At 39.3% G+C, this 12989-nt stretch overlaps 1 protein-coding gene across 1 annotated transcript in view; it reads left to right on the top strand.

Annotated features, from left to right (window-relative positions):
* CNTNAP5 (contactin associated protein family member 5) overlaps nt 1-12989 on the top strand; it is a gene marked incomplete at both ends in the record, with an annotated part of 273921 nt that overhangs the window by 101572 nt on the left and 159360 nt on the right. The window lies entirely within an intron of this gene.

The following is a 12989-nucleotide window of genomic DNA, read 5'->3' as shown; positions in this document are numbered from 1 at the left end:
AGGTTTACAGATTTCTATTTAAATGCCCATGTTCCAGGTGTGCATAAGGGTCAATAAGGATTTGAGCCTAAAATTTCCAAATTGTGGTTGAAAGCCTTGAAATCAGCTATTCCGCCTCGCTGTCACAGACTATAGAAACTCTTCCTATGAATCAGCATTTTTTGATGAAATATAAACAGTATTTTAGAATAAATTTCTTCATTGTCTTTTTAGTTTGTCTCCATAAAACTGGTATCTCATAATCGGTAGTTCTACCTCTGAAGTGCAGGTGGGGTCAAAGTGTATTTTCCCAGGCCTTATGAATGAAACTGTTTTTCTGGCTTCCTCTGCTCTTGCTCATTTACTGTGGCACCCCCCCCCCCCCAAAAAAAAAAAAAAAAAAAAAAAGTTATGTAAGGATGAAGGTGTCAGAGGGAACACCTGTTTTATTGAGGAGCTGCACCTAGCACTGGAGATTTCCAGAAACATTCTCCACTGCTGGCTGAAGCCAGGGGTCCTGCAGAAATAATAAATGACCATATAACAGAGAGGAGGGGAGGAGTTCACAGTAGAACCTGTGGAAGTGAATGCTGATGCTTCCCAGCTTTTTAAATACGTGCTTGGCAGCCTTAATATTTTTGACAAGGAATGGTGGATTGAATGGGTGTGCGTGTGTTGCTGTGTGAGTGTGCTGGTATCTTAAACCAAGAGTGGAATAAGCAAAGCTGGTTGTGTGATTTTATTGAGCCTTCCATGGCTCAGAACTAGGCTGAGAGCCACATATTTGCTGCTGTCAAATTTCTACAACCTATTTTTTCCTTGTCTGATCACTGGTAAAAGGCCCTGGAAAACCAGATCAGAGTTTTTGCAGAAAGAACACCAAAACAAAGTGATAATTTTGAAATATGAAAAGCCACAGTAAAATTGATATTATTTCTCCTCGTCAGTTCTATGAATTTTGCAATCTTTTGGGTTGGATAAACCATTTGAATAATGGGCAAGATCTAAGAGGACAGATCCCAAGGGGAATGCAATCCTGGAGGTGCTCTTACCCTTCCTAGGATGCCTCCCTACAAACATAAATTCTGTTTGCTGGGGAAGGAAAAGTTGGGTCTGTGATGAAGAATTTAACATGCAAATTGTTATTAATTCTGCCTTCAATCAAAAGCACACAGAGCAGCTACAAGGAAGAATAATAACAGGTGGAATAATTGCACTTATATCCCCTAAAATGTGACAGTCCAGGTTGTGTCAGTAATTTCAACTTCTAGCCAGGGAAGCAGCATATTTATCTTGTCAAAGAAGTAAAGGTTATTCCAGGTTTTAACAAGCATATGTCCTTTGAAACCAGTATATTTATTTTATTTAACCCCATGGAAAAATGGTTGAAGTTTCTCTTTTCAAATAAGTGAAGATTCTGTACCTTTTAGGTGATATGCTGGATGCTGGGTTTGTTTAATTCTTCTAATGTTAATGTGACAGGATCTTGGGATCATCACTGTGTGTTTGCGTAATTTATAGGTGGGAGGCTCCCCCTTAAATGGCCTCCATAAAAATATAATGCAACACCCAAGAGGGTTCTTAAAGTAGAGATCTTTCTTCCTTTCCTTCCTTTCCTTCCTTTCCTTCCTTTCCTTCCTTTCCTTCCTTTCCTTCCTTTCCTTCCTTTCCTTCCTTTCCTTCCTTTCCTTCCTTTCCTTCCTTTCCTTCCTTTCCTTCCTTTCCTTTCCTTCCTTTCCTTCCTTTCCTTCCTTTCCTTCCTTTCCTTCCTTTCTCCATTAATTTCCTTTCACAAGCTGCCTCTATTGTAAAACTTTAGTGACTTCACAACTCCTCTATCCATTTTCTTCATCCACTGTTTAGCCATTGCAGCTTCTGTATACCTTGAAAACCATCTGTACATTGAATTACATAATTTTTTTTCAGTTTTTAGCTCTTTTGAGTGATCTCAAGTTTCTGGACACCTACAATTAGTAGTAATAGCTTGGCAGACTCTGGATAATGGTTCTCTAGCAAGCAAGAAAGATAATATGTTTCTGTATTGCTATTTCTTTATAGGACTTTTACAAAAGTGTAGAACAAGTGCTCAGCTAAGATCAGAGCTGGGTGCTGCCATGCACCAGGAACATTCATCAAGTGAGATGATTTGTCCTTAAGAGGAACTGTAAGTAGGTGAAAAAGACTGACAAGGTATTACTTACCCCTGTTTGACAGATGAGAAGTCAGGACCCAGGGACTGTCTGGATTAAGTGGCAAAAAAAAATAAATGGTTTAGTGAGTCCTGGTGTCCTGTTATTGTTCAATCCAGGGACTTGGATCTGGAGAATGTTAGAAATTTCTTACAGTTTATGCAGCTAATTTCTGTTGGCATGGGAGGGGAAAGATGGGTAAGCAGTGTAGCATTTTGAGACAAGGCCAAGGTACCCACACAAACAGTGAGCTTGGTACATGCACTTCAGTTATCAGCAGAGACACTGTGCCCACCCTGAGAGCAGTCCAGGTATGTTAAACTACAGACTGGTGGACTGGTGAACTTTCTTTCTAGTATTTAACCTCCTAATAGCTGTAATGGCTAATTCTGAAATACTTCTGTCTGGTTGGATAATGCATCTTAGACTGGCAAATGCCAAAGTTAACAGAATCTATTATACAATGCTTTTTCTCAGCGTCACTGAAAAATCATGCTGGATTTTTTTTTTTTTTAAGAAAAAAGAAGAACCAAAATGTTATTTGATAGGAGAATAACATGATGCTTTTGTGAGAAAGACAGGTTTTTTTCAGTTCAGTCAACACTGGGGGTTCATGTGCTTTTCCTAACTTTAGTGGGATCACAGTGACTTGAAATTGGCTTGGGATGCAACAGCTAAGCCTGTCACTTTGTGGCATTCATTTGGAAGTACACTACACAGGAATGCTGAATTAGCCCTCCTGCTGCACGGGTGGGATGAGCTGGAGCTGAGTGATTGTAGTGTCAGAATGAGAAGTAGTTCAATGGCATATAAGGGATATAATTTCTGTGGGTACCTCAGGATGTGTACAGAACAGGCTGGGCTGTTAGTGGAGATCACTTGTGAGAGGAAGTGTGATTTCCTGACTATCCCTAATAATGTTAATCTAATTCATATTTTCATATTCATTGCTGAGTATTATGCAGACTTGGCAAGTCGTTAAGGACAAAACAGAGTTACTGTAAGATACACAAGCACTGAAGCACAAGAAATTGAGACTCCAGATGTAAAATCATAGATACCAGGAAGCAGGAAGTTTTTGGGATAGGTGGAATGAGCACACTGCTATGTTGGAAATTTTAGTGCCAGGTTGTAGCCTGAAAGAGTCTTAGGTGCTGTTCAGTGTAAGGTGTCATATTACTGCAATGTATTAGATACATTTTCTTGTACACTATTTCAAGGAACAACAGAGGGTAAAAGACTTGTGGAAAAACTCCTACTATATGTCTGCATTTCTGCACATTGAGGAGTTGCAGCTGTCCCATTTTTTTAAAATGTTTGCTGTCCATCCCCTCAACCTACCTGAGTGCCTTTTAATACAGCTGTTCACCACTAAAGGCAGTTGAAGCAGTATTGCTTCTTTTCTAAAAATAGACTGCAAGAGCATCTTTGTTTTCTGCAGTGTAAATTGTTTTAGTTGGAAGCTGCTTTGCTACAATATCATTTCTTAAATTGCATATTAATTTAACAACCCATCCACCCAAAACATAATGATTGTGATTGGAGAAATACAATTCTGAATCATGAAGTGGAAGGCAAAAGGGTTTAGATGCAAGTGACACCAGTTTTCATTTTGCACGTATATACACAGGAATTGTGATTACAGCAATATGCATTCTCTTCTGTTTGCAGCAATGCCAAGACAAGACCAGGCTGGATGGGCCTCTGAGTAACGTGGTTTAGTGGAATGTGTCCCTGCCCATGGCTGTGGGGTTGGAACTAGGTAGTCCTTAAGGTCCACTCCAACCCAAACCATTCTGTCATTCTGTGAAACCAAAATTCAAGTGTAGATTAAAGTGTGTCCCAGTGAAATGAGCAGAATTTCAGTGATGAAAGAATGTATTGCTGAGAATCATTTTAGTGACATTCCTGAATCATGTTCTCAGAAGGTGGTACGTATTTCAGCAGCTGTAGTGTGGGTTTGTGAGAACTGGTGTCCAGATCAGCATCAACCTTGAGAGGTGAGCTGGCTTTGTGCATTCCTAGCACTGTATTAACCACTGCTGCTGAACAGTGTCCTTCACTCCTTCTCAACCCATCTTGCTTTGCAAATACAAGATTTGGATTGAAAATGTTTGCAGAAACCTCCTGTGGCAAGCAGGCAGAAAGCCAAGGACTGGTAGAGCCTCTATGAAGGGCTGGTGGGGAATGTTGGCTCAACATGACTGAGACAAGTCAGTGGTGCAGTAGATGCATGAAAAGCCTTGGCAGTGGTTGCTGCACGCACATCTGAAATGGCTTTTCTAGCCCTGGGTAATGCTACAGTCACCAGAGAGAGTCCAATGGGCACAATTTTCAGTGACCTAAAATAGCATTACACATAGTCAGTGGGGCAGACTTTTACTCCTCAGCAGAGGTTTTTCACTCCTCAGTGTAGGTTACATAAGTTTTTACAGCTAGGAATTTAGGAGCTTCAATGACAGCTATACATCACTTCCCACACATGCCCACTCACCCCCAGAAAAGGGGGAAAAAAAGCTCATATTTCCAAGTTGACATTAATAATGTTGTGATGAGTTCATAGTGGGGCAGTTAGTAATGCATCTAATGCATTTACGTTCTTGTTTCCCTATTTCATTTTTTTCTTGTTTTAGTCTGTTTCCTGCATTTAATATTTAAAATGAACAAGCACAAGCAAAGAGAAAAAACTTGAAAGGCTGAAAATCAAAAAAACCACAGAACCTTTCCACTTACATAATTCAGTTAAACACATTCTTCCCATGATGCATTGAGGAAATATATTATTACAGACACAAAGCACTTTGTAGTGTTGTATTATTAACTCCTTCTGGGGCCAGATGATTTTTATGCCAGATTAGAAGGAAGGAGAAATAGGATGTAATGTCAATTAACCAAATTGCTATGGGTCTTTCAACACTAGGGCTTAGGTGCACTCCCAGAAAGGGGATACAAAAATCTGTACATTTAGGATTTCCAGATCTTTGGAGAGGGTTTAAAATGCCCTGATATTACCCTGGTGAGTGCTGTGTGCTCATCTGCCTGAGCAGTAAAAATAGGCTATTTTTATTTAATTGGATGGTGGAAAGCTAGAGATTTCTCACATCAGTCCGATGGCAGATTCAAGATTCTACATATGTCAAAACAAAGCCATCTGGATTTGTTTATATTGCAGTTGGTCTTTTGCAGGAGTCCAAGTGGCTATTTGAGAGCCACTATAGCATCAGCATAACAAATAAACACAGGTCATGCTACAGCCCTTTCCAGTTTCCTGGGCCAACGTGGAGAGCCCTTTGCTTACACATCTGCAGGGTGAGTGTATGCTAGCCAAACAAAGTTGTGGAAATGAAGACAGGGTCATAAAAAATCCCTCTAGACATGAAATCATATGAGTTAAAAGACTTCGTCTCAGTTTTAAACATTCTCATTGCCTTGTCTTTTTTCTTCGGTTCTTTCACCTCTCAATCCTGTTCCATTATGTGGGCATGGATTTTATTTTTGTGTTTACAAATGCAGGATTTATTCAACAGAAGATTGAGTTTTTTAGGGTGTTTTACGTAAATAAAACATTTTACTTCTGAGTTAAAAAACAAACAAAACCAAACATTCCTGCTTGAAATAACAGAAATCTTTTTTAATTGAGTGAAGGCAATTAAGAAGATTGATTGCTCAACCCCCCTGCAATCCAGTTAGGAATGGTTCATTGTGCAAGTGATAAATTAAGATGGTTTGCTAAGTTCCTGGTGGTCCTTGATTTGAGGTTATGATTTTGTAACAAATCATGACAAAGCAAAGCTATCAAGTGGTACTGTCTCTCCTTTAAAGAGACCTCCAACTCAGCTGGCAAAGCCTTTTCTCTTTGTCTACGGGGACATCAATCTCTCAGTTTTATGGTAGTTTGGGATGGGAATGGCTTGATAAAGCTCACTGAAAGAGAAATTAATACATAAATACGTAATTAATGGGATCTCCAGCACAGGTTAGGTTAGTTTGTAACATTTGTTAGCCAGTGGGGTCCAAAACCTTTCAAGTCCAATTTAATTTTCTCTAATTGTCAGAGCTCCCAAGTAGGTTTTCCTGGCTCTGTGCCATTGTTTCCTTTGTGTAGAGTGGGGCACAGATCAACTCACACATTGTCCTAAGCACCAGCCATGGAACTTGCCCTTTGCAGCCCAGGAAGGTGTTTGAAGAAGTTTGTATTTGGGGTGATCTGATTGTACTTTGGGTTGTTATGGTCAGGAAGGGCAGAGTTTGTGACTTTTGGCCCAACTGTGGTGAAAACTAACACTTAGGTGACCTTAGAAATAGACCATGTCTTTTCTACCTTTAAGGCACAAAAAGAAAGAAAGAAGAGTTCATCTGCCTCAAATGTTCAGTTCTGTTTTCTTTAGTAGGTAATGGGAGCTCTTGTGAGCATTAGGAGTGTGTCCTGGCCCTCCTGATTTCTGCCAGCTGCTCTCCACTGGGTAGGGGAGGCTGGTAGTGTAGCTGGAAGGCCCAGAAGGTGGAGTGTTTCCCCACTTTGTCCATCTCCATCCGTTTGGATTTGCAGCTGGAAATACTGATTGAGAACCTTGGAGATAGTCAGCAAATCCCCGAGAGCTGCCAAGTGTGGTAGTTCCTGGTGGCTTTGATAAAGCCCTACATCTTGGAGACTCGGAAGATAAATGAGTGATTGTCCTCGCTGGGGTGCAGCTGAACTTGTCTAAGCCATGGCAGAACAATGGCATAGATTAGATTTATTAAAGAAAGGTGCTGCTTTTGTAGCATCAATTTAGTCAAAATGATGGTGACAATGGATGAGTCTTCATGCATCCCCCCCACCCCACACACCCCCTCTCCCTTTCTTCTCTCCCTGATGGGCAGTTGGAGTGTTTTGGGTTTGTCCCAGCGTAGGAACACGGGGTGGGTATTGCAGGAAGAGCTGTCTGGGTGCTTGCATAATTAAAGTATTCCAGAGATGGGGGAGCTGAGACACTCACGACTGAGTTTGGTGCACATTGGCAGGCATAAAATGCTGCTGGAAGCTGGGCCAACTGGGCAAATTGGTCTGCTGAGGTTGCAGGCAGCTTTCTGGTGAATCCCCCCCACCCTCACCCCCAGCAGGGGCACCTGCAAGGTACATCCAGCCCAAAGATGAAGATATTTTTGGTAAGAGCTGTGTGAAAATGTTCAAGTAATAATCTTCAATTCTTTAATTCTGAATGAATTTGAGGCAGAAATGTCTGTTTAAAGTATATATTCTGAGAAATTAGTATGTCATTAAAACAAGCACTAACATTCATTTTTTTTTCAGTAGTGTGGATGCCCATGTAGTTCTGAATCTTCCTAAGTGCGATAGAGTTTGTAAGGATGGGCAGCTAGGAGGGAGGGGAAGGAAACTGATGGACCATGATTCCAGGTCTGTGTTTGATTTCCAAATAACTTTGCAGTTATGATCCCTGCTTCTGACTAGTCAATTTATGGATAAATTTTCACTTTGAAAAACTACCTGTGTCAGTACTGTGTTTTGTTGTTCAAGGAAAAGGATCATTTTTGGTCACATTTTTCAAAGAGAAACTTTGAAATTAAATTAGATTTTTATTGTTTTTCAGATTTCTTCAGTATAGTTATTGGAAAATAAGCCGATGAATAAATAGTTCACAAATAAAATTAGTTGGGTTTTTGTCATGGTGTTTTTGGGTTTTTTTTATTCACAGTTTCCTATGAAATGTCACCAGCTTCAAATAAGAAATTTCTTTAATATGTTTCTCTGGGGGAAAAGGAATAGATGTTTTTCAACTCTTCTGTCAGTATATGCTCTGAGACACTGAATAATTCTGAATCTCAATATACCCCTTTATCTAACAGCTTATGTGTTTTATTAGTTTTGTGGTTTCTGAGGTTTTGTTTTTTCTTTACAGGGTTGGTGAAGAGATCAGTACAACTTAGCGATAGATTTGACATTTCATATAGACAGACCTAGAAATCTGACTAGAGAACACGTCTAGAAATCCCTAGCAAAACAAAAGCTGCTGGGTCCACAAGTTTTCTGAAAATTATGTTGGGTGTTTGGCTTTCATGTTCTAGTAAACATGAATAATAATTCCCCAATCTCCTGCTATGTCTGTTATTCATTATTTTATAACTCTGTGTTGTATTGTACTTCAGACATCAATTTTCAGGCTAAAAAATCCCAGTGTGTTTAATCTTTCAACATTCTGAAGATATTTTGTACCATTGGCCTACTTTGTGGCTGTTTTCTGTATTTATTTTTTTCAGTTCAACTATACATTTGTCAAATGGAGAGACAAAAGCTTCCCAGTTTTCAAGTTGGGGTCACATTAACTGTTAATAGATAAAGTAATTTTGATACTTTTTGGACAGCTGGTTCTCTTTTTTTTCTTCCAATTCCTAATAACTTCTTCGGGTTTTTGGCCCTTTTGAGTCCAGAACTGATGTTTGCATCCAGCAGTTTACAAGGCTTCAAGATTCCTGAATGACAGCAGCAGATTTCCAATGTATTTCAGAGTGGGTGTGTGGTGAGGATGATTTTATCTGTGTGGTGTGGTGCTTTATATTTGCTGATCCTCTTTATTTTCCATTTTACTGCCTGATCATTCCATATCATCAGATCCTCGTGCAACTTTTCTGTCAGTCTTTATTTTGACAAGCCAACAACTTTTGTGTTATCACAAAGTTGTGTTAGTTCTCTGTGCTCCATGTTTTCTTCGGTATGACATTTAGGAAGCCAGAAATAGCATAGAACAGACTAGATTCCCATAAATGCACATTTTCTTTTGTCATATATGAGCTTGGTTTGGTTTTTCTTTTTTCTTTCAGTGATTTTCAACAAAAGTTGATGGAAATGCAAGTGCATGGTATAAATTATAGCATCATTATCAATCCATAATCTGATTCCTTTGAAGGCTAATAATAAAATTTTAAGGTGTGTATTCCCTCTTAACAAACAAGATGTCTTTTAATCATTATATAAGGATCTGCTTGTTTGTTTATTCTGATTTTTAAAATAATTTCTACTAATTTATGGATTTATTTGTATGTGGGTACCACGGTCTGTCTTAAAGCCTCTTAAAATGTGCCCCTGCATTTGCCACCTTCTGTTTCTCTGCTAATGAAGTAAATTTCCTTGATAGGATAGCTATCATGGCTAGTAGTTGAGCAATTTTATATTGAATTTCTGAATTGTGGAAGAATATTAATTGAGCTTAGTGGATTTCTTTCTTTATTTTATATGCTAATTCAGTACTTCAATTTAAAATAATTTTCTCGCCCATAAAGAAAAAGAGCCTAGAGTTGGAAATACCCTAAGCTGTATCCTACACTCTGCTCTGATGAAAAGAATTAATTCACCATCTCAGCTATGGCCTTGTCTTCTTCAAGGCTGTCTTGTAGCATTTTTATTAGTTGGGCTTTTTTCCTATCATATGTTCATAGGGGCATTTATTGCTGGTTTTTTTATGTCTTGTATCAAATGCTCTAAAAAATTTTAAATTCTGTGTTATGCTGGTATTCTGTACTTACAGAGCTGATCCCAATTTCCATTTTTATCCTTTAATTGTGACTTCTTCTTTAGAGGAAAGTCTTCCTACTTAAAATAGCTTCTCAGTCTCTGATTTTACCAGATGGTTTTTACTTCTTTCATTTTAAAGAAATTTGTTTTCAGCATAAGTGGTTTTGATCTATTTTAAATCTCCAATATGATGACTTTAAAATACTTACCCTGTTGTTACTTTTAATTTCTAACTAACAAATCCTAGGTTTTATGTATTTTGTTTTTTGAAGTTAATCTCTGCTTTAAAATAATACTTTGTGTGTATGTGTGTAGTTCTGCATTTGTGTGTTGGATTGCACACAAAGTTTTGTGTGGCCAGTTTTGCAGAGAAGCTCCTCAATAGCAGTGTTTTCTTCCTGAGTGCTGGTTAAGTCTAAAGAACTCATTGTTTCTGTGTGTTGGGTACCTTGCTTACCAACTCCAGCAATTACACATTTCTGATTTCTAAAATTTGAAGTTTAAGATGATCTGACAGTTTCACTCTATTCAAAGCTGAAAAAGGCTTCTCTCTGTTTTCTCTAGTCTTGGATCTTTTATTAATGCCTTATCTACCATTGAGTGAAATGACATCACATGGTCATGTGTTTGATAACCCAGACCTGTCAGACTAATGTGGAAGAATTTCAATCCATATTGATGTTAGGGTGGTCAGTAGTAATTCACTGTCCCTATTGGCTTCTAACCTTTCTTTTAAACATAGCACCCTTCTTTTTACCAGTGTTTCCCACTCCGTCCTTACAAACTTTGTACCCTTTACTGCCTCCTCCATGTGGCTGCTTTCCACTTGTATGTCTGCTGGGATGTATTTTTGAACACACAAGGCATAACCCAGGTTAGTTACACTTCCAGAGTGAGCACATGTGCCTTTGACATAACCATAGAGACCTGTGTTGACAGGCTTGGCCTAAATATCCCGAGGCTGTGCTTTGCTGGTTAAAATGAGTGCATTTTGTCCATTTCTCTCCTGTAATCAAGAGTATGGATTTTGGCACCATTCATTCCTCAGCAAGGCACATGAATACCAGTATGGGGAGAAATTGGACTCTTTGAAAATGCTAATCTGACTCTCCAAGGATACCATATAATAAACAATCTGGGAGCCTGCAGAATTGCTGCATTTTCCTTTAGTCATAATGTGTTGATTTAGTGGTGTTTTAAAGAACTGCTGTCAAAGTTGTGTGTTCTCCACATGGATGGTGGTTGAGGTATTCATTAATGCTCTGCTGCAGAAACTTGGTGAGTTCAAATGTGCATGAGACTGTAGCATTGCTGCAGAAGCACTTGAGGGAATTTCAGTGTCCTTCTTTATTAGAAGTTAAATTTGTATATTTACAGAGTTATCTTGTCTTAGCCAGAGAACAAGTTCATCTCTGAAGACTGAGCTGTGAACATACATCCTAGCCCAGCTGATTATTCAGGCCTTGATGTGTGCAAAAGGTTTGAAAGGAAATCCTGTAATAGGTTAATTTTCCACTCTGTGGGTTGCATTGCCTGAAAACACTTGCTTCTTTCTTCCCTTCTTTGTTACTTTTCAAGGGGTAGCTACTCATACTGCTTTCAGGATAAAAAGAAAAACACCTTAAACACAATGCCTTCATCTTAATATTTGCAAAAAATGTTAGGTGTTCTTATTTCTTGTTCTAAAGGCGAGCTCTTTCATGGATCCTATTCACTGATCCTTTCTTTCACCTATGATCAGGAGATAAAAAGAATAAAAGAGCCCTGTGTGCTAGATTTCACACCTCAGGAGAAGGGCTTGTTAAGGAGCTATTGATTTCCTCTCTCCTCAACTCCCTCTTTTCCCATACTTCCCCCTCTCCTCAACTCCCACATCGTTTGCCATACTTCAATGGGAAATACTGATACCATTGGAGAGGCTTCCAAGATTTCTAGTTTTTAAGTGTTTACCTAGCTATGATTTAGGGAAAAACTGTATGGAAGTGAAAGGAAAAAGGACAACTTACAAAAGGAGTGGTAAGAAAGGTCTCTGAAAAAGCAGACTGTTCAATTTATAGACTCATAGAATATGGTGAGTAAGAAGGACCCATCAGGATCACTGAGTCCCACTCAAGGCCCTTCACAGGACACCCCATGAGTCACACCGTGTGCCTGAGAGCATTGTCCAAATGCTTCTTGAGCTCTGTCAGGCTGGTGCTCTGACCACTTCCCTGGGGAGCCTTTTCCAGTGCTCAACCACCCTCTGGGTAAAAACTTTTTCCTGATATCCAACCTAAACCTCCCCTGACCCAGCTTCACGCTGTTCCCTTGGGTCCTGTCACTGTGACCACAGAGCAGAGATCAGTGCTGCCCCTCCTCTTCCCCTCATGAGCAAGATGTAACTGCAGTGAGGTCTCCCCTCAGTCTCCTCTTCTCCAGGCTGATCAGACCAAGGGGCCTCAGCCACTCCTCACATGGCTTCCTGTCCAGACCCTTCACCATCCTCGTGGCCCTCCTTTGGATACTCTCTAGCAGCTTAATATCTTCATGCTGTGGCACCCAAAACTGCACATGGGACTCAAGGTTGAGGCCGCACCAGTGCAGAGTGAATTAATTATAATGCCTCTTAATTTGTATTGAGGCATTTTATTGAAATTATTGACATGGCATTTTAAAATATAATTCTATTTTTCCCTTCATTTAAGCAATTTCCTTTCCTGGAGCTGTTACTCTGATTTGATTTCTTTAAAAAAAAAAAGTATCTGTTGAAGTAAATATTGGGCTGCAGGTCTATACAGAAATAAATTCATTTTCTTAATATGCTTACATTTCTAAAATGGCATGGGAGGCTCCTGAACCTAGTGCCATGGCATGTAAGGTTGAGGAGTATTTCCATACCTCATTATTTGTTGTTCCTTTCTTAAATGGAGGTGTACAGCAGAGGATGACAACTTGCAGTCTTTGTTTGCCTTCCTATGGGTTATCCATTACAACTGCTTAAAAACTGGTGATCTTGCTGTGTAAATCAGCATCACATATCTTGCTGTTAGAGGATGCAAAGACACAGATTCTGTAGGATGATCCTCCTTGGGGAAAGGACAAGAATGAAACTGTTATTGAAGGTCCTAGGGACAGTCCAGCATAATGCATCCCAGTTTGGACATTTACAGAAACATCTCTTGCATAGAAACTCTTCCTGTTGCAAGAAACTTCTTGTTCCTTCCCTTGCGTTCATCCACATGGGGGTAATGCTCATTTCAAAATATGTTTTTACAAGCACTGGCATTTCAAACTCGCTGAAAAGTTCCCATATTCTTCTAATTTCTAAAATA

This window comes from Coloeus monedula, assembly GCF_965178545.1.
Source record: "Coloeus monedula genome assembly, chromosome: 7".
Taxonomy (NCBI): Eukaryota; Metazoa; Chordata; class Aves; order Passeriformes; family Corvidae; genus Coloeus; species Coloeus monedula.
The sequence above is the reverse complement of the archived record's forward strand: the minus strand, read 5'-3'. Positions and strand labels throughout refer to the sequence as shown.